We start from the raw sequence: 18727 nt of genomic DNA on the forward strand, positions 1-18727 counted from the left end.
CCCCTCATGAAGCAAGGGAGATGCCTATACGTCACGGGGGAATTCCCAAATGCACTGCTAGAATTTCAGAGGCACAATGAAAGTTTTTACATGCCTTTTAAAATCAGTATAACAGCAAATGCTGCCATATCATTCACAAAAACATGAAGGACACCCATGCTAACCATCTTCAGCTGTGCTGCTAGTGGTATTCTTACCACTTATGGTATTCTTACAATACCATTGTAAGAATGGGACTTGGGACTGCAAATCTTGCAGGTTTTCAAGCTGAATGCATCTGAACATGTCTTCAAATACAAACAAACTAACTAACAAACACACAGAAGACTTGCTTATATCGCATAAAGTGTACAATTGCAAAGTGAAGAAGAGCAAAGCTTTGTTCGTGGAGAGTATCAGTTTCAATGTTGATACCTCCAAACAAGGGTTCTCAGTTGATATGAATTAAAACTGTTTCTGTGAAGAGTAGGTAGCACTAGGCAAGATGGACAAATGAGCTGATTCAACTGAAGACTTTCCTTATGACTTTCACAAACACTCTCATGTGCATACAATTATGATTTTCCTACTTGAGAAAGTTATGAATCGGTAACACATGAAACTCTGATGGAAACAATTTTCAATTAAGTACATCCATGCACAGGAACTGTACAGTTCTAACTTTCCCTTCAATAACTCCTTTTCAATACACATTCAGGGTCAGCAGAATTGCACATTAAGCTGATGGTCTCTCATTACAAGTCACCTCATTTATTTTAATTCTAAAAATCATTCAATTCACAAAACAAATACACACACACACACACACACACACACACACACACACACACAGTTTCCAGATAGGGGTTTGTTGCTCCCATGAGTGTTGGGCGCAAACGTTCATATGTCATTCATCCATGTAATTAAACCAGAATCATGTTTTCCTCAGATTTTAATCATGCATCTGTTTTCAGGCATTGTGGTGATACCTAAAAACTGATGCCACCTGACATGTGGGCTTTTGGTAACTTAATACTGATCCTCTTAAAAAAATCAAATTACCCGGTAACCTCAAGATGCTTAGTGAGCAATAATAAAGTCATGTAATAGTAGACAGTCATTTGCTTGAAGTGAGAGTCAGCAGATACGCAAACCACACAATGACTTTGTCTACACTATGCATCTGGCATAAATACAATGGAAACATGTATTAGACATCACTGTGTCAATGATATCAGTTTCCAGGAAAAAGCAAAGACATGTTGCGATGAATGCCCTATTTTTTCTTACTTAAGTATACACTTCGACACTTTTAACTCCAAGAAGTTCCCCTGCAGGTTCAGCAGCATAAAGAGATGCTGAGCCAGCCTCTCCAAACAGTCTCTGTCTGGAAACTACATCATTTGCTGTGAATGTGCTGGATGTGAATTTAGCTTCTCTTTCTCTGGAATGGCTACACCCCCAATCCCCCAGATTGGCATACGTTTAGCAATCAAGCAGCCAAATCAATCCATCTAGGTCAAGGGGGTGGGATGGAGTGACCAGGTGGGTTTCACTACTCCAGTTAGGTAACCTGATGACATCAAAGCAAATATTTCCCAGGTCACCCGAGTGACCCCATTCATCACGAGCCCAGGGATAAGCACCCACTTGCCTGCAATGTCATACCTGCAATGACTGGGGTTTCCTTAAGCCTACCTTAAAATGTAAATCTCCTGCTGAAAGTCCTTAAGATATAAATCTTAAGGTAGGGACCGTCTAGCTAGATTGCAATCAGGGACTACCGGGATTTAAAGCAGAAAAGGGTTAGGAGGATTGTGAGCAGAGAGTTTTGAGTAGTGTCCTAACTCCACCTGGTGGGTATTATTGCACCCATTTGATGAATGTTGTTTCCAGCCAAGCTCAGGCTTTTCCATCAGCTTGCTTGCATTTTTACTATTCCCATTTCTTTCCCCAAATTTTCCATTCTCTTTTTGTTTAGACTTACTATAAGGCCATCAAATTTTGACCATTTTTCTGCCTTGTCCACATTCACGGGTAATTCAGTGAATTGTCTTGTCTCTTTGCCCTGCAGACATTACTTTGAGTTTTAGTAAGAACTCCCTGGGGTTCAGCACTCTCTTGGGAGAGATTTTTCCCCCCAGATAGCCCTCCTCTGCCTGGTCTCCATAGCCTGAGTTAGTGGCAGTGGATACAAAATACCAAGATTTCCCTTCCCCCCCCCCATTCAGCTAAAACAGGGAGCATGTAGAGTGAAGAAAGTGACAACTAACCACTAGGTACTACTCCTCTTGGTCAGCCTGTATTCTTCCAAAGTTCCTTTCCTAGAGAGATATCATGGAACTCCGCAGAGAAAGACACAAGAAGTTGCACCACCTTGGGCAATTCAATCTGACACCTGGCCTGTACAGAGATAGCCAATTAAACAAACATAATTTCTTCCCACAATTATTTTAACAGACCTTGACAAATCAACTAAATTTAATCAAGGTGTTAAAGTCTGATCAAGGTCTGGCTAATAGGGTGGTGTAGTGGTCTGGGAATTGGACTTAGACCTGGAAGATCAAATCCCCCCCTCAGCCACGAAGCTTCCTGGGTGACCTTGGGCCAGTCACTTTCTCTCAGCCTCACCTACCTCACACGGTTGTTGTGAGGACAAAAGGAGGGGAGCAGCTGTGTACACTCCTCTGGAGGAAGGGCGGTATAAAAATGTGGAAAATAAATAAATAAATAAAATGAGGAAAAGAAAAAAGTTTGTTCTAAGTTGCGAAGAGTCAGAATGTCTCCCCTACCAACCCGACCACTACATATGCAATGCCATGACTATGACCAAGTTCATGTACTCTATAACTGAATTAAAATTTGATTAAGATTTGTTACCTAGTGGTTCAGAGTTGTATTCAACCAGAGGCTACTACCAGGACAGACTTGGTCTTTTTAGTACCTTAACACTAGCACATGATATAGCTATGCCTGAAAGTATAAATGTTGGCCACCCTCAAATTAGACCCTTAGTAGAAATTAGTAATTGATCAGTGTCAGCCACTGCATTGTGTTGCTAGTTTCTTGTACATCAAATACACAAAAAAATCTATTACTAATAATAAAACACTACTCCTCCATACAATCATGGGAACAAAGAAATTCAAACAAGATTTGACCATCATTATTAAAATTCCCAATTAAGGAACTGTTCATGGAACTGGCAAGAGAGACCACATTTTGTTTTACAACCTCATTTGGGGCAGGAGCACAAATGAAAGGGCTTTATGAGGTTTAGAATGAATAGATTCTGGCATCGGGCAATTACTGCAGCATGCTCAAGAAATATCAGTTCAGGAAGATTTGATTATTTCCAGTACCTGGGCTGTAGGCACCACTTCATTTTGCAAGCAGGCTAGTAAAATTAATTTTCAGTGTCCATTAAATGTTTTAAGGTAAACAGCTTTCAAAAGTATCACTGTGGAGAACCGAGTTGTGAGAAGTGAGATGTCCACATCAGTGAAAGAACCAGGATGCAAATTAGAGTCAGGGCTACACACCAGAAGATGCTGGATTACGACCCAAAAAGGCCACAAAGGAGGGAAGCAGTAAGGGATGATCACTGAGATGACCAAGTATTGTCATCAAGGGCAAACAAAAAAGCTTCAGTGGCCAAGGAAAGCAAGTTCCTAGGCTGATGAGGTGTTAAGACCCCAGTTGTGCCCTTGCAAGGATGCCAGGAATGGCAGATCGTGCACTGGTCAAATCTTCATGCCCATCATCAGGTCCAGTTGGCTGGGCCAGTGTATGAAACTTGAGAAGTGCACCATCAAGGATGGGCAGAAGGTACCATGGTGGGCCCAACACAATGAGTTGTCCCAGGGACCCCAACACCCTGGCACTAGCAACAGATTATGAACAGTCTGAAGTCTATGTGGACTATTTTAATATAGTTTGGCTTTCTAAGAGCAATGAAAGGAATAGAGGTGACACAATCAGTGTAGCAAATCTATTATATACTTGGGCATGACAAGTGCTTGACATAACTCTGTTCTAGTTTCAGTTTTACAAGAGACTACATGTAGAAATCTCATAAAGGTAATATCATATTTCTTTAGGATCAACATAGAAATACTGGCAGAGGAGGAGTGACTATGCTCCTATACTAAATAAAACACAAATGTTACACAGACATCTGCTACCAACAGCTGCAAATATAGGTAATTCATTAGTTGTCTGTCCCATCCACAAGAGCCACATAATAGTTGAATGATGGAAGTTACATATCTGCATTAATCATTACGATCTAAGCTTTTCTGTATAACTTTAAAGTGTCCCTTAATTGCATTCACAACTCCATATGACAAGAAACATTAAAATGTCTTCAACAAATAATTAACGTGGAATACTAAATATGCTAGAGGCTTAATTAGCAAATGCCTGTCAGCTCCAGTGCTGTGAAGGAGTCTCAGTGTGCTCATGACTTGTCTTAATAATTCAATTAACCAGGAAAAGAGAAATATGATGACATTGCAATGATTATGAATTAATGTTTAGGGGCTAAAGCTGCAGTCCTACACATGCTTACTAGAACAAAGAAGTCCCACTGTTTCAAAGTAAACATGCCCTGCAAGTCAGTGACTGAATATTTAGGGTCATAACAATGCAATTCACTCCCGAATCGGCCTTTTCAGCCACACTAGACGCTGTTCCAGAACCACCTTTCAGAGCGCGATACCATAGTCTTTCGAGACTGAAGGTTGCCAACTAACTAACAATGCAATACCGTGCATGTGTAATCAGAACTAAACCCCACTATATTCAACGAGACTCAGAGCCCAATCCTATGCATGTCTACTCAGAAGTAAGTTCCATTATAGTCAATGGGGTTACTTCTAGGTAAGTTTGGCAATGACTGCAGTCTCATTCCCAAGAAAGCATACACTGAATCACAACTTAAAGTTGCAATCCTAAGCACACTTTCCTATGACTAAGCTCTAGTCAACAAAATGAAACTTACTGCCAAAAAAACATATAAAGGATTGTGGCATTCGTTATCTAAAAGTGAAATAAGTTCCAGTTCAGAGCTGTCTGAACTAAATAACTGTCACAATGCAAAGGCTTGTATACCCACAAAACAAAGACTGGTCCAATGAAACCAGTCCTGCACTACAGTTATTCTTGCCCTTGCAGTACAGAGCTGTTAAAGTCAATCATTATGAGATAAGCCAAATAAGCTCTCTTGTAGCACAAGTTTATATAGACCCAGATCATCTTTATTAGTGAAGAATCAATGTACACTCTTATCTGCATACAATATAGAACAGCAGTTTCCAAATACTCAGACACTGTTGCGCGTAGTTGTGGAGACAGGGAATAGGGGCAAGGGGGTGTCCTGACGGCGCCACAGTGATCACAGAACCACAGGAACCCAGGGGCTTTTCCCCTTACCTGGGGGATCGTGCTGGCCTCAGGGAGGGTCCGGGAGGCCTATAACCTCCTCCACAGACCTCTCCAATGGCTGAAATTGCTCCATTTGGGGATTGGAACACACTTCCGGTTTTTGTGCAAAAACCAAAGTGTGCTCCAATCCTATGTGCTCCAAAGTGTGCCTGTGGGCCTCCCGGTCCCTCGCTGAAGCCAGTGCGACCCACCAGGTAAGGGGGAAAAAACCCTGGGTTCCTTCAGTGCCACGATAGCTGCGGCACCCTCAAGATACCCATTACTGGTTCACTCTCCTTAAGGCGGAATGACCCAGCTTTGGTTCCAGTGGTGGGTAGCAACTCACCACTTTTGGAACCACTGATACAGAACATTACCTTTAAAAGTATTAATCATAAATCACATAACACCAGTTCTATTAAATTCCGTACCACAGCAATTTCCTATCTGTCCATCTCCTACAGTTCATGAATTAAAAGGTAGGAGAGAGATCCTCTGGGGGGGGAAAAAAACTCTCAAATCAAACATGTTCTTCTCGAGAACATTAAAGAATGGCTTCACAACAGGTTCTTGCAAGAATAAAAAAGCAGATAACATTATCCAAATACCTATAATTCTTGCTACCCTATATCTTAAACATGGCCAGTGTTAATTCCAGTTTCTCATCATACTGGGAGCTGAGGAAAGCTGCATTCTGACATAGCTTTTATCACCAAGGTGTGTCAGGATAAAAGTTTTATAACTAGACTGTGGTGGCTACCCCACCCACTCCCTCAGCCCAGGGGGTAAGTCTCCATCCTCAGGGAGCAGGAATACATGGCCCCAAATACATGAGACAGACTTCCTGATGTAGCTTCCTTTGCTCCTTTTAATGCAACTCAAAACACAGCCCCAACCAGGGACCAGAACAAAAACAGGTTACTTCACTCTGAAGAGTCCTCCCTGTTTTTGACACAAAAAGTCTTTCAACTACAAGATCAGTTGGAAGCCTCAGGTAGAAGCCCTGTGTCATCCTAGTGGAAATGGAAAAGGTGCAAAAGAGAGCGACTAAGATGATTACGGGGCTGGGGCACCTTCCTTATGAGGAAAGGCTACGGCGTTTGGGCCTCTTCAGCCTAGAAAAGAGACGCCTGAGGGGGAACATGATTGAGACATACAAAATTATGCAGGGGATGGACAGAGTGGATAGGGAGATGCTCTTTACACTCTCACATAATACCAGAACCAGGGGACATCCACTAAAATTGAGTGTTGGGCGGGTTAGGACAGACAAAAGAAAATATTTCTTTACTCAGTGTGTGGTCGGTCTGTGGAACTCCTTGCCACAGGATGTGGTGCTGGCGTCTACCCTAGACGCCTTTAAAAGGGAATTGGACAAGTTTCTGGAGGAAAAATCCTTTATGGGGTACAAGCCATGATGTGTATGCGCAACCTCCTGATTTTAGAAATGGGTTATGTCAGAATGCCAGATGCAAGGGAGAGCACCAGGATGAGGTCTCTTGTTATCTGGTGTGCTCCCTGGGGCATTTGGTGGGCCGCTGTGAGATACAGGAAGCTGGATTAGATGGGCCTATGGCCTGATCCAGTGGGGCTGTTCTTATGTTCTTATCCTTCTTTGGGGAGGGGGGGGGAACTAACCAAGGAACTTGGTACACTTGGTATTATTATAATATATATATATATATATTACACACACACACACACACACACACACACATTATATATATATATAATATAAAAGCACAACTGCTATATATTGTATATATTGGAGTATTGGAAGGGCCCATCAGGCCCAGCTGGGGGATTGGCTGGCTGAGGATGAGGGGTGGAGTCTGCAAGCTTGTCCACCTGCTTGCCTGATTGTTCTCTTCCTCCCTTCCCTGGCAGGTATTTACATCACTGCTGGGCTTGCCAGAGGCGCGAGCTGGCCCTTGGCTCTTAGCCCGGAGCTCGTGCCTGGAAGATCTGGTGCCCTCTTGGTCTGCGGAATAACAGCGGTCGGATACCCTCCCCTTCTGTTTAGGCAGGGGAGAGAGGAGCAACAGTCGCTTTGCAGCAGAGGATCCGCCTGTGTGACACCCAGTGCCGGGCTTGCCTTTGTTTTTATCTTCTTATAAGCAGTCCTGCTGGGTGTCGCTCTCTGTATAGGCCAGTCTCAGAAGGTGGGCCTCGCCACATGTGTTTTTTCTCAGGAGGGAGCTCAGGGGAAGGGAAGGGTGCCACTATCAAGAGAGTGACGGGCCAGGGGAGATATGGCGGTGGGGGTCGGACAGGCCGTTACAGGAGAAGGAGAGTTTATCACAGGCAGATCATCTCCCCTTCTGGTCCTTCCCCCAATTCTCGGATGCCTGGTGGTCTTGGCGGTGAGTCCCTGGATCTGAAGCTGCTGCTTTTGAATGCCAGGTCGGTGAATAACAAAACCTGTATCATCCGGGATTTAATCCTGGATGAGAAAGCCGACCTGGTAGGCATTACGGAGACCTGGTTGGACATGGATGGAGGCGTTAGTCTCTCTGAACTTTGTCCACCAGGCTTCCAGGTGGTGCGGCAGCCAAGATTGCAGGGACGGGGAGGGGGAGTTGCAATGGTCTATTGTGAGTCGATCTCCCTTACCAGGTGCCCTGTCCAGCAGTCTGCTGGGTTTGAGTGCCTGCATGTTGTGTTGAGAGGACCGGACAGGATTGGGATTCTGTTGGTGTACCGCCCGCCCTGCTGCCCAACAGTCTCCCTGCCTGAGCTGACTGGGATGATCTCGGGGGTGGCATTGAAGGCCCCCCGCCTGTTAGTGCTGGGGGACTTCAATGTTCATGCCGAGGCCCCTGCGGCAGGTGCAGCTCAGGATTTCATGGCCGCCATGACAACCATGGGCCTGTCCCAGAAGATCTGGGCCCCGACACATACTGCAGGACATGTGTTGGACCTGGTGTTCACAGCTGGACACGGAGGCAGTGATCTGGATGTGGAGGAGATTAAGATCACTCCATTGTCATGGACAGATCACTTCCTGCTAAGATTTAGGCTTGTTGCAACTTCCTTCCTCCGCAGAGCCGGGGGGCCGTTTTCTATGGTCCGCCCCCGGAGGCTAATGGATCCTGAAGGTTTCCTGAGGGCTCTGGGGGATTTTCCCACTGCCAAGACTGGCCCCTCATCTGAGGCCCTGGTTGACCTCTGGAATGGGGAAATGACCAGGGCAGTGGATGAGATTGCTCCGGAGCGACCTCTGCCACGTCACAGACTTGGAGCAGCTCCTTGGTTTACTGAGGAGCTGCGAATGATGAAGCGGCAGGGCAGACGTCTAGAGCGACGGTGGCAGAAAACTCACAATGAATCTGATCGGACACGGAGTAGAGCTCATTATAGAGCCTACTCCGTGGTGGTGGTAGTAGCGAAGAGATCGTTCTTCTCTGCTACCATTGCGTCTGCTGACAACCGTCCAGCAGAGCTGTTCCGTGTGGTGCGGGGCCTCCTTCATCAGGCCCCTCTAGTGGACCAGGAGGAATGCACGGTCAGCCGCTGTGACGGGTTTGCGCAACACTTTGCAGAAAAAATCGATCGTATTCATCACAACTTGGATGCCACATTGACGATGTCCCCTTGGCAACCGCTTGTCCAGTGTTGTGGGATTCTTTTCAGCTTGTACAGCCTGAGGATGTGGACAGACTCCTTTGGAGTGTGAGGCCATCTGCCTGCCTGTTTGACCCTTGCCCAGCTTGGCTAATAAGAGCTGACCGGGGTGGACTGGCTGGACGGGGAGGGTGGTTAATTCTTCCTTGATGGAGGGGACGTTGCCACTCGCTTTGAAACGAGCGGTGGATTGCCCCCTCCTGAAGAAGCCCTCCCTGGATTCCACGGTGTTGGATAACTACCGGCCAGTCTCCAACATCCCGTTTCTGGGCAAGGTAATTGAGCGGGTGGTGGCGGCCCAACTCCAGAGGGTCTTGAATGAAACGGATTATCTGGATCCTTTTCAATCTGGTTTCAGGCCAGGCTTTGGGACGGAAACTGCCTTGGTCACCTTGGTGGATGACCTACGCCGGAGACTGGACAGGGGGAGTGAGTCCCTGTTGGTCCTGCTGAACCTCTCGGCGGCGTTCGATACCATCGACCATGGTATCCTTCTGGGCCGATTGGCGGAGTTGGGGGCACTGTTTTGCGGTGGTTCAGCTCCTACTTGGAGGGTCGGTCCCAGAAGGTGGTGCTGGGGGATGCCTGTTCGACACCCTGGCCTTTGAGGTGCAGGGTGCCACAGGGTTCAATTCTGTCCCCCATGCTATTTAATATCTACATGAAACCGCTGGGAGAGGTCATCCGGGGGTTTGGAGTGGGGTGTCATCAATATGCTGATGACACCCAGCTTTATCTCTCCTTTCCTCCAGACTCCAGGGTGGCGGTTGAGGACCTGGAGCGCTGTCTGGAAGCAGTGAGGATCTGGATGGGGGCTAACAAGCTGAAATTAAATCCGGATAAGACAGAGGCTCTCCTGGTTCGGAAATCCTCGATGCAGGTACTGGACTATCGGCTTGCTCTGAATGGGGTTGCACTCCTTCTGAAGGAGCAGGTCTGCACCTTGGGGGTCCACCTGGATTTGCAGCTGCTCCTGGATTCCCAGGTGGCGGCTGTGGCTAGGAGGGCCTTCGCTCAGCTTCGGCTGGTGCGCAAGCTGCGGCCGTACTTGGATCGGGCAGACCTGGCCACAGTGATCCATGCCACGGTGACATCGAGGTTAGATTATTGTAACGCGCTTTAAGTGGGGCTGCCCCTGAAGACGGTTCGGAAACTGAAATTAGTGCAGAATGCGGCGGCCCGTGTGGTCACTGGAGCTAGGCGGTTTGACTCTGTCAGCCCGCTTCTCCGGGGGCTGCATTGGCTGCCCATTCGTTTCCGGGCCCAATTCAAGGTGCTGGTTTTGACCTTTAAAGCCCTATACTGCTCTGGGCCAGGGTATCTCAGAGATCACCTACTTCCGTATAATCCGGCTCGTCCTCTTAGGTCATCAGAGAAGGCCTTTTTACAAGTGCCACCGCCTAGGGAGGTACTTGGGGCGGCGGCAAGAAATAGGGCCTTCTCAGTAGTGGCACCAACATTATGGAATTCCCTTCCCCTTGACTTGAGAATGGCTCCCTCTCATGAGACTTTTCGGCGAGGCCTGAAGACATTATTGTTTAAAGAAGCCTTCTGAGTGCATGGCCTTTTTAAACATCTTTTCTGTATCTTTTTAGTATTTTTACAGGTCTGATTCCTCTGATTTGCTACGTTTTGCTCTTTTTATCTGACTTTTTATCTGACAATGTTTTTTATGGGTATATGTTAATGTGTTTTTAATATGTTTTTATTTGTGGTGAAATTATGTTTTTAATCTGTTTTTAGTATGTTGTGAGCCGCCCTGGGTCCCTTTGGGGAGAAGGGCGGCATATAAATAAAGTTTAATAACAACAACAACAACAACAACAACAACAACAATCTGCCACAGAATAAAAGCACTCCCACCCTTTCTTATACGATTAAGGAAACTCACAGATTTGATAAGAGACAAATGAAAATTTCATTACTTTAGTCCTAATGGGAAAACTCAATTTCCTCTAACCTCCTCAATTTGTGTGCAGTGCAAGACATTTTTTGCCATTTTTTGCCACACAGATAGGAAGACAACTAAACACACACCCTGTAAGTTAACTCTACAATAATGGTTCAGTAGCACTGGTAGATCCCTGGGGTCAATAAAGGCTTCTCTAGCTCCTTCCCTGCAGTAATTGTATTCAAGGAAAAAAGGTATAGTCATTTTATTTTGTTAAAGCAGAGTCAATACTGATGTTTTCTTGCAAAGTTGGCATCCTTCAATCTCGGAAGACTATGGTGTCACGCTCTGAATGGTGGTTCTGGAACAGAGTGTCCTCTCCAGTGCGCGAAGCCTGGGTAAAGTAGGTATGGAGGATAGGCCGTTACCCATGCAGCAAATCCCCCCTCTCCACATCGCTGAAATGGTCCAATGGAAAGGCAGAGGCCAATACGGTTGGTTCCAGCGGCGTCGCAGGAGTTGCCAGAACGTGACTGTGTTCAGCCATGAACTGCCTCAGGGACTCCGGCTCCGGATTTTGCCTTGAGGTTGACTCCTGAAGCCTTTTCCATAACTGGATGTAGCCACAAGGCAGTGGAGGTTTGGGATCAGAGTTTTCCTTCTCTCAGATGAGCTGCCTTCCCAGGCTGATGAGTCCCATCTACCCGGTGGCTGTTTAGTCGCCTCTTACAACAAGTACAGCCAAACTGAGGGCCTATTCTTATCCCCAGCCCCCAGGGGTAAAGTAATTTGATAAAAACAACCACCCAAAATTCTAATTTGCAAGTCTGACCTATTTTGAGAAGCTATCACATTTACACCTTTGAGTAGCACTTGCTTAGACAAAATCCAGTAAGTATTACAGTCATACATGGCAGTGACGTTTATTAAGCCATTTCTGCCCAACGTTGCATACAGGCAACAGGGATCAAATGTATATACCTGCGGGCTGGGCAGAAATCATTAAACAAAAAGAAAAACTTGAAAAACAGGAAGTAGGTTCTTATATCAAATATAGTGGCGGCCAACCCACAACACACCAAGAACCACTTTTTATGTAGAGAGTCTTGAACATGCCAGTCCACCTTAATGTCACCTTTAGTGTTTACCACAATAGCTAAACAAGAGTCTCCAAGTTCAAGGGCAGCATATCCAAGTGCCAGAAGCTAGAGAAATACAGGAGTGCTGTTGCCTATTTGAGGCTTTCCAAAGACACATGACTGATTGCCAATGAGGCCCAAAGATGGCCTGCATGGACCTATAGTTCAGCACAGCCAGATTCATTCCAAGGTCCATATAAGATGTGTTCATTACTCTTCTGCACAGCCCAGCACACCTCTGCCTGCCCACCTTCTCATTCTCAAAAATGGTCTTAGCCAGGATCTCTTTACAGATAATTTTCATGATGTTGGCATCCCCACCAGCTGGGCTGCCTGGGCTTTGGTGATCTCATTGGACATCTGTGTTGTCCCGCTCTGCCCCCACCGCCTTCTACAGCCTGCCCCTTTCTTCTTCAGCGCTCCACCAATCTGGCCTTCTTAGGTAAGCAAGTGACCCTCCAGTTAGCAGAATGCAGCTCACTAGCATCCACCCTATTTACTTTCTCTCCTGTCCATCAAGCAAAACGTGAACTGCTGAGGTGCTCTCTTCATTGTTTCTTAAATGCTTTTCAAAAATATATGGGGACTTTGTGCATACCACTTAGAAAACAACAACATGCCACCCCAAATCCAGAAGTAACTAACCAACATAAATGTAAATATTTCTCAAAATTCTAGTCAGTAGATATCAATTTGAAATACATCTTTCTGAAAGTACTGCAGGAAGCTACAAAGACACAAAAGAAACCATTAACAGCTTGTATTGAAAAGAATAAGACAAAAATGAACAAACAGAACAGCAGAAATGATGCTTCCAAAGAAACACAAAACATTTCTATGAAACAAACACAATCATTTCAATTTTCAAGCATCAAATGATTTTATCTGTTAATTTCTGCAAAAGCAACACTTATTACCATGTTACTATACTGCATTACATTAGCAGTATACTAGATCACCAGCTCTAGAATGCTTTTCCCCCGAGAAAGGACTACGGCGCAAGTTTATATGACACACACATTTATAAACAACTATTTTTAATTTTTTTCCAGCAGCTGCAATCATACAAATCACTTCCAGCTCTCTACAGGTGAAGAGTCCAGTTCATGAGTACCTCTTTGGTCATATTCTCCCTAAATTATTTGGTGTAATCACATATGAATATATAAATCCACATAAATCACATGGAAGGATGTGGGACTATGAAACTCACTCCAGTGACTGGGCAGAGAAAGAACATGGAGTTGGGAAAGGGAAAGGTTAAAGAAAAATCTTTCCAGAGATGAAACTGTTGCCCTGGACAAGACCAAAGGATATTGTGGGTTTTGAGCCTTGTAGATAACTTTACAGAACTCTTCAGTTAAGTTAGAAGGATTCTGCCTGGGGTGACAGAGGCCAATCTGAATGAACAATAGAGGATCCTTGCCTTTCATACTGAATCAGTGGGAGGGTGTAAGATAGGAAAGATTATGTTACTGGGTTTGCATCTCCCATTGCATAAAATTACAATGACAGTCTTGTCAGTAGTAAAGGGAATGTTCTCAAGAACAAGAGATAAGCTTAAGAAGAAAACTTTAGATGAATGAAATCTGGTAATTTGCAAGCTCACGTTTAACTTTATTACATCTCTTCTTCATGGGAATCAGAAGAAAAGCATTTCAAAGTAGCTTACAGTCCAATCCTATGCATGTCTACTCACACATAAGTCCCATTATAGTCAATGGGCCTTACTCCCAGGTAAGTGTGGATAGGATTGCAGCCTTAGGGCCCACTCCTATCCAATTTTCCAGTGCTGGTCCAGTCATGCCAGTGGGGTGTGCGCTGTATCTTGCGGTGGAGGGGCAGTTACTAGGGCCTTCTTAAGGTATGGGAATAAATACTGTTAATAAATACTGTTAATAATAATACTGTTAATGTGTTCCTTTTCCATGGGGCTGCAGTGTGGCTACACTGGAGCTGAAAAGTTGGATAGGACTGGGCCCTTAGATTCCTATTCCTCTTATAAAAACCGGGCACAATCCAATCAAATGTAAACATTTTTAGGTACCACTTGCTTCAGTAGGAAAGTTAAACAGGTGCTTAGGAAATCAACAGGATGTAAAAGCACCTAACTTTGAGCTCATTTTGCCACCTACTTACTCAACTCTACATTCCTGTCTGCAATTTCACAGTATTCAACTAAAAGTTGCAGAAGGAATCCTACTTCCACAAAACAGTTGCAAAGCTCTCAGTTACTATGATCAAAGAACCTGTGGTAAGGCTCACTCTCCCACATCAGAACTGCCCAGTTCTCTGGTTAAAGATATTGGATTTAGCCAAAATGGACAAACTTATTTAACTAATGGACAAACTATTTAAGCCACATTCAAGGAGTGGTCTTTGGGTTGGTCCTACTTGTCCTTAGACAGGCATGTTGTCCTGTATATTGTCCTGCTGAAAATAAAGATGCCTTAACTGAGCAAGAGCTGCAAGTATTTTCTTCCAATTGGTTGTCCAGCTAAAAGAGCCTGGCAAAAGTGAAATCTTTCTAATATACAGAAACATTTTCTCTGTTGTTGAAAATATATTTTAGACATATTTAAGATATGCTACCTAAGATATGCTAAGGTATGTTATTTTAGGTATAAATGTGGTGCCACCATACTTGCCACACAACTTTCAATACCTGTTTTCATTTTTATTTCTACTTTTATTTTAATTTCTATTTCTAACTTTCCGAGTTTGTACTTGTTAATTTTGTGTTTGAAAATAAAATTATAATTACAAAATTAATAACTGTCCAATTCTACTCCAAAGATTTTTAATGTATTGTGGAATAGTTCCCACCTGTGTCCCTTGTTTCACTGCACTTTACCAAAATTCTAGAACACTTTGCAAATTAAAGGTAGCATCTTGACTACTGCTTCTGCCACTGGAAGCTCTCTACATGAACAAAAGGAGTAATCCATTTGCGCCTTCACACGACCAAGGAAATTTCTCATCCTATGGGTGCTACCAGGCCTTCTCATTATACCAAAGAAACCACAACTAACAAGAAAACTCAGCTCTTTGGTACAGAACAGTATGCTTCCCTCTTTAAGAAAACCCACTGCTACTCAAGAGCCACAGGCCGTGCTTATAAAATTACAGTCACCAGTTGAAAACGTGCTTGTTATGAGCTTTATTCATTATCCAAAGTTGTGCTGCATGTGCCCTGACTGACTAAAGTTTTTCAGGTATACAATGGCAGCAGGACCTCTTCAGTAGTGGCACCAATTTTACGGAAAACCCAGGCACTATTATTGTAAGCACATGGCAAAAATCTGACGCTTTACAACAGGCTTTCAAATTAGTGGACGCTTTCACAGTAGTAAAAAATATTTCACTTTAAAATGTCTGCATCAAGTACTTTCCAGGGTAGTAAGAGACATCTCAAGTGTTTAGGTCCTATTTGCTCTTCACACCTTATTTCTCAAAATAATATTTCACTCACTTTTTCACAGGTCATTTTCTGAAGCAGGCAAAAACCTTAAGAAGGAAGTATCACCACCCAAGAAGGGGTCATAATAACAGAGAGCTAGTCCAATTATATTCTGGAACAGCAAACACAGACAGGTGGAAAGGATATACAGGCAAGATTAACAACAAGTTGTTATTGGAGGAGATTTATATGTTCATGGAAAACTGCGTAATACATACCACAGCTCATTTGTGTGAAACTGCTCAGCTGTAGCATTCTGACAGGCAAGATATAAATAGAAAGAAATCTCCCCTATTCCCCACAATACCTTTTTTTTTTTTTTTTGCTGTTTTCTTATTAGTACCTAATGAGAGCAGTCATATGGTGAAAGGGTCACGAGTTCCACTATCACCGAGGAAGAAAATGTCTAGTCCATTTTGGCTCCAGCAGCTCAAGTTTCATTATGTAGAATCCCACAAAACCCAAATGACACTAGCTCAGCAAGACTGCAGCCATTTCAGCTAATGATGAACGGATGGAGAAACCAGAACAGATGATATCATGTCATTTTCTTTTCGTATCCATCAATTTTATTGCCGATTTCAGACATTAGTTTCCACATTCCAGAATAAGCTAAATCTTCATCTCTACAACAAAAATGTGTTCCCGTTGCACAGTCAGTCACTAATTAGGCAACTTCTGATCCAAAAACTAAAATGCTCCTTCCTAGGCACATATGCAGAATCATTTTTCATGCATTACTTAGCCATTTAAAGTTCTTCAACTACCTTTCCATACTCTCAAATCAGAAAGGTTGAAAAATGTTTCTCAATGTATGCTTTATAGACAGAGGGTTGTACCCTAACCCTCTTGTGTATGAACGTTGTTCTCCTGCTGCTGCAAGAACGGGGGGAGGTATAAGATTCTAGGAGACTCCCTCACACACCCCTGAGAATTTGCTCCCAATGGTTGGGTCACCCACATGAACAAGATGGTATGTGTCACAGGAGGCCAAAGAAGAGATTCACCAAAAACAGTACCCGTTCTCTTCTTGCATGAATGACAGACAGCAGCCAAGCAAGAGGATTTTGATACAATCCAAAGGAAACATTCTAACAGCAGTAATGGTAGGAACTAGGGAGTTACTGGACCACTTCAGACAATATGTCTGACATGCCCCACCCATTGCTCAATTAGAAGCAAGGGAACACATACGCTGGTGCCCACACACCTGGTGAGTTGCTAGTTTAGTAGTATTAGAACCATGTGATTAGGGGTCATTCTCTCTCCCTCCTCCATGCAAGTATGTGGAGTAGGACAGAAAACCAGGCAGGAGGAGCAGAACATGTGTGCCTTCAATTTCAACTGCATGATTGTATCCTAAAGACCCTTATTAGGTCTAGGAAGACTGAAAATGTAAACTACCCTAAGCGATATCCAAAGAGTATTCTAAGGAGGAGAAAAGGAAGTATATATAAATACAGAAACAAACCGATGGGCAGGACTGGTGGATGGTATCCTCAAATCCAGTTCACGGTTACTCCAGTTTAAGATGCAAAGAAAATGTATTACTTTGTGCATGCATTTGCTGAAAACAAAGATCAAAAAAGTTACCCTATGATGTACCTATAGCCATTGGTCAAATCACAAAGCAACTAAAATAAATCACCAATACTTCTTCATAAAATATCCTGGAGGCAATCACTAGTAGAAGGTAAAAGGCACATCTTGACAACACTACGGCAAAGCCTCTTGTTTCTCCCTTACTAGCCCCAGAAGTGGTGTCATTTGTAACACTGTAGCAAAACTAAGACTGAAATTGAATACACACATTTTGGAAGGTAAGCAATGGGGATAATTTCTGTTATACATCAACTCTAGTTGTGTTGAGGTGGCTCTAAAACAATCTCTGGTCAAGAGTCAGTGTTAGAAATGTATTGGGCCCAAACCATATTCAAGAGGACACCTTTCCTGCCTGCTTGGTACCATTTCCCTATTCCTTGCTTGGAGAAATATGTAAATTTCCTGGAGTGACTACACTTGCCTAATTGCACTGTCAAGATATTATAGGCATGGCACAAATACTGGCCTATCCTGCCAACAGAGAAAAGCAAAGCTGTTTAGACTAGCAAAGGAGCAATGGGCTCAAATCTCCAAGATCTATCAAACTAATCCTATTTTCTTGCTATCTTGAGTAGCAAAAGGGTATAACAATCAAACCATTTTGAGGCAGAAACATCTCACTCAACCCTCAACTCAATCATCTCTCTAGGGCAGAGGTTTCCATTTTCTTATTTGTGTATCCCCTTGGCAGTCCATTTCCATATATTGGACCCATCATACTAGCAAAATGTTTGTAATTAATATAGTCAAAGTTATTTCCAATTTATATGTTTTCAACTACTGATTCATATCTAATAATACAAGACACGATGACCAAAAATTAGCAGTTAGTGGGCCTTTCACAGCCAGCTAGCTGCCTTCCTGCCTTGCTATCCCCACAAGACATTCTAATACAAACCTGCCTTTTTCCATGATCAATTCTTTCTTGAGTATTCCTAAAGGTCCTGGCAAGTACCCCTGGGGATACACATACCCCAGGTTGGGAACCACTGCTCCTGGGCACAAAGAAAGTAAAAGAGTTCAACCTGAGGTCAAAAACCTCTCTCAACCTGAAATCAGTTATCCAACTCTGGTCTGATCCATCAATGGACTAAACCCCAACCGCAGCAGTTCCCAAAGTGTCAGAAACCTCTGGGAAACCTTCTGAGATGCATGGAGACCACGCATGGCCTCCCTGCACCTCAGAACACCTCCAGGTGCAACTGGAATGCACTTCTGATCATGTCTGGAAGTCCTCATTTCCTCTTAATTTCAAGCAATACTAATGACTGATCAGGATATGCAATTACTGTGTAGAGCATACAAGGTTACACAAAAGCGGACATGATCATGATTCAGCTGTGATCTTGTTTTAAACATCATTTTTTCAGATACATATCACCAGGTTCATCAGTGTTTTAGGCTTCATTTTGACTGTTGAGACTTGCCTTCTGCAATTACTCAACTTAACCCCACTTAATACATTCATTATTTTCATTCAAAAAGGCAGCAAACTGTCAAAACAGTTGTAGCACCACAATACACTGAAGCACCACAGAGTCATCTGCAATCATCAGACCAGGATTTCAAGCACAGACAAGTTAATATGATATTCTGCACCAGCCCTTC

The 18727-nt window shown here is 43.8% G+C and overlaps 1 protein-coding gene across 5 annotated transcripts in view; it reads right to left on the bottom strand.

Moving 5' to 3' along the window:
• Positions 1–18727, bottom strand: part of APP (amyloid beta precursor protein) — a 195212-nt gene that overhangs the window by 147116 nt on the left and 29369 nt on the right. The gene's annotated exons all lie outside the window — the stretch shown is intronic.

This window comes from Tiliqua scincoides, chromosome 3 (assembly GCF_035046505.1).
Source record: "Tiliqua scincoides isolate rTilSci1 chromosome 3, rTilSci1.hap2, whole genome shotgun sequence".
NCBI classification, from domain to species: domain Eukaryota; kingdom Metazoa; phylum Chordata; class Lepidosauria; order Squamata; family Scincidae; genus Tiliqua; species Tiliqua scincoides.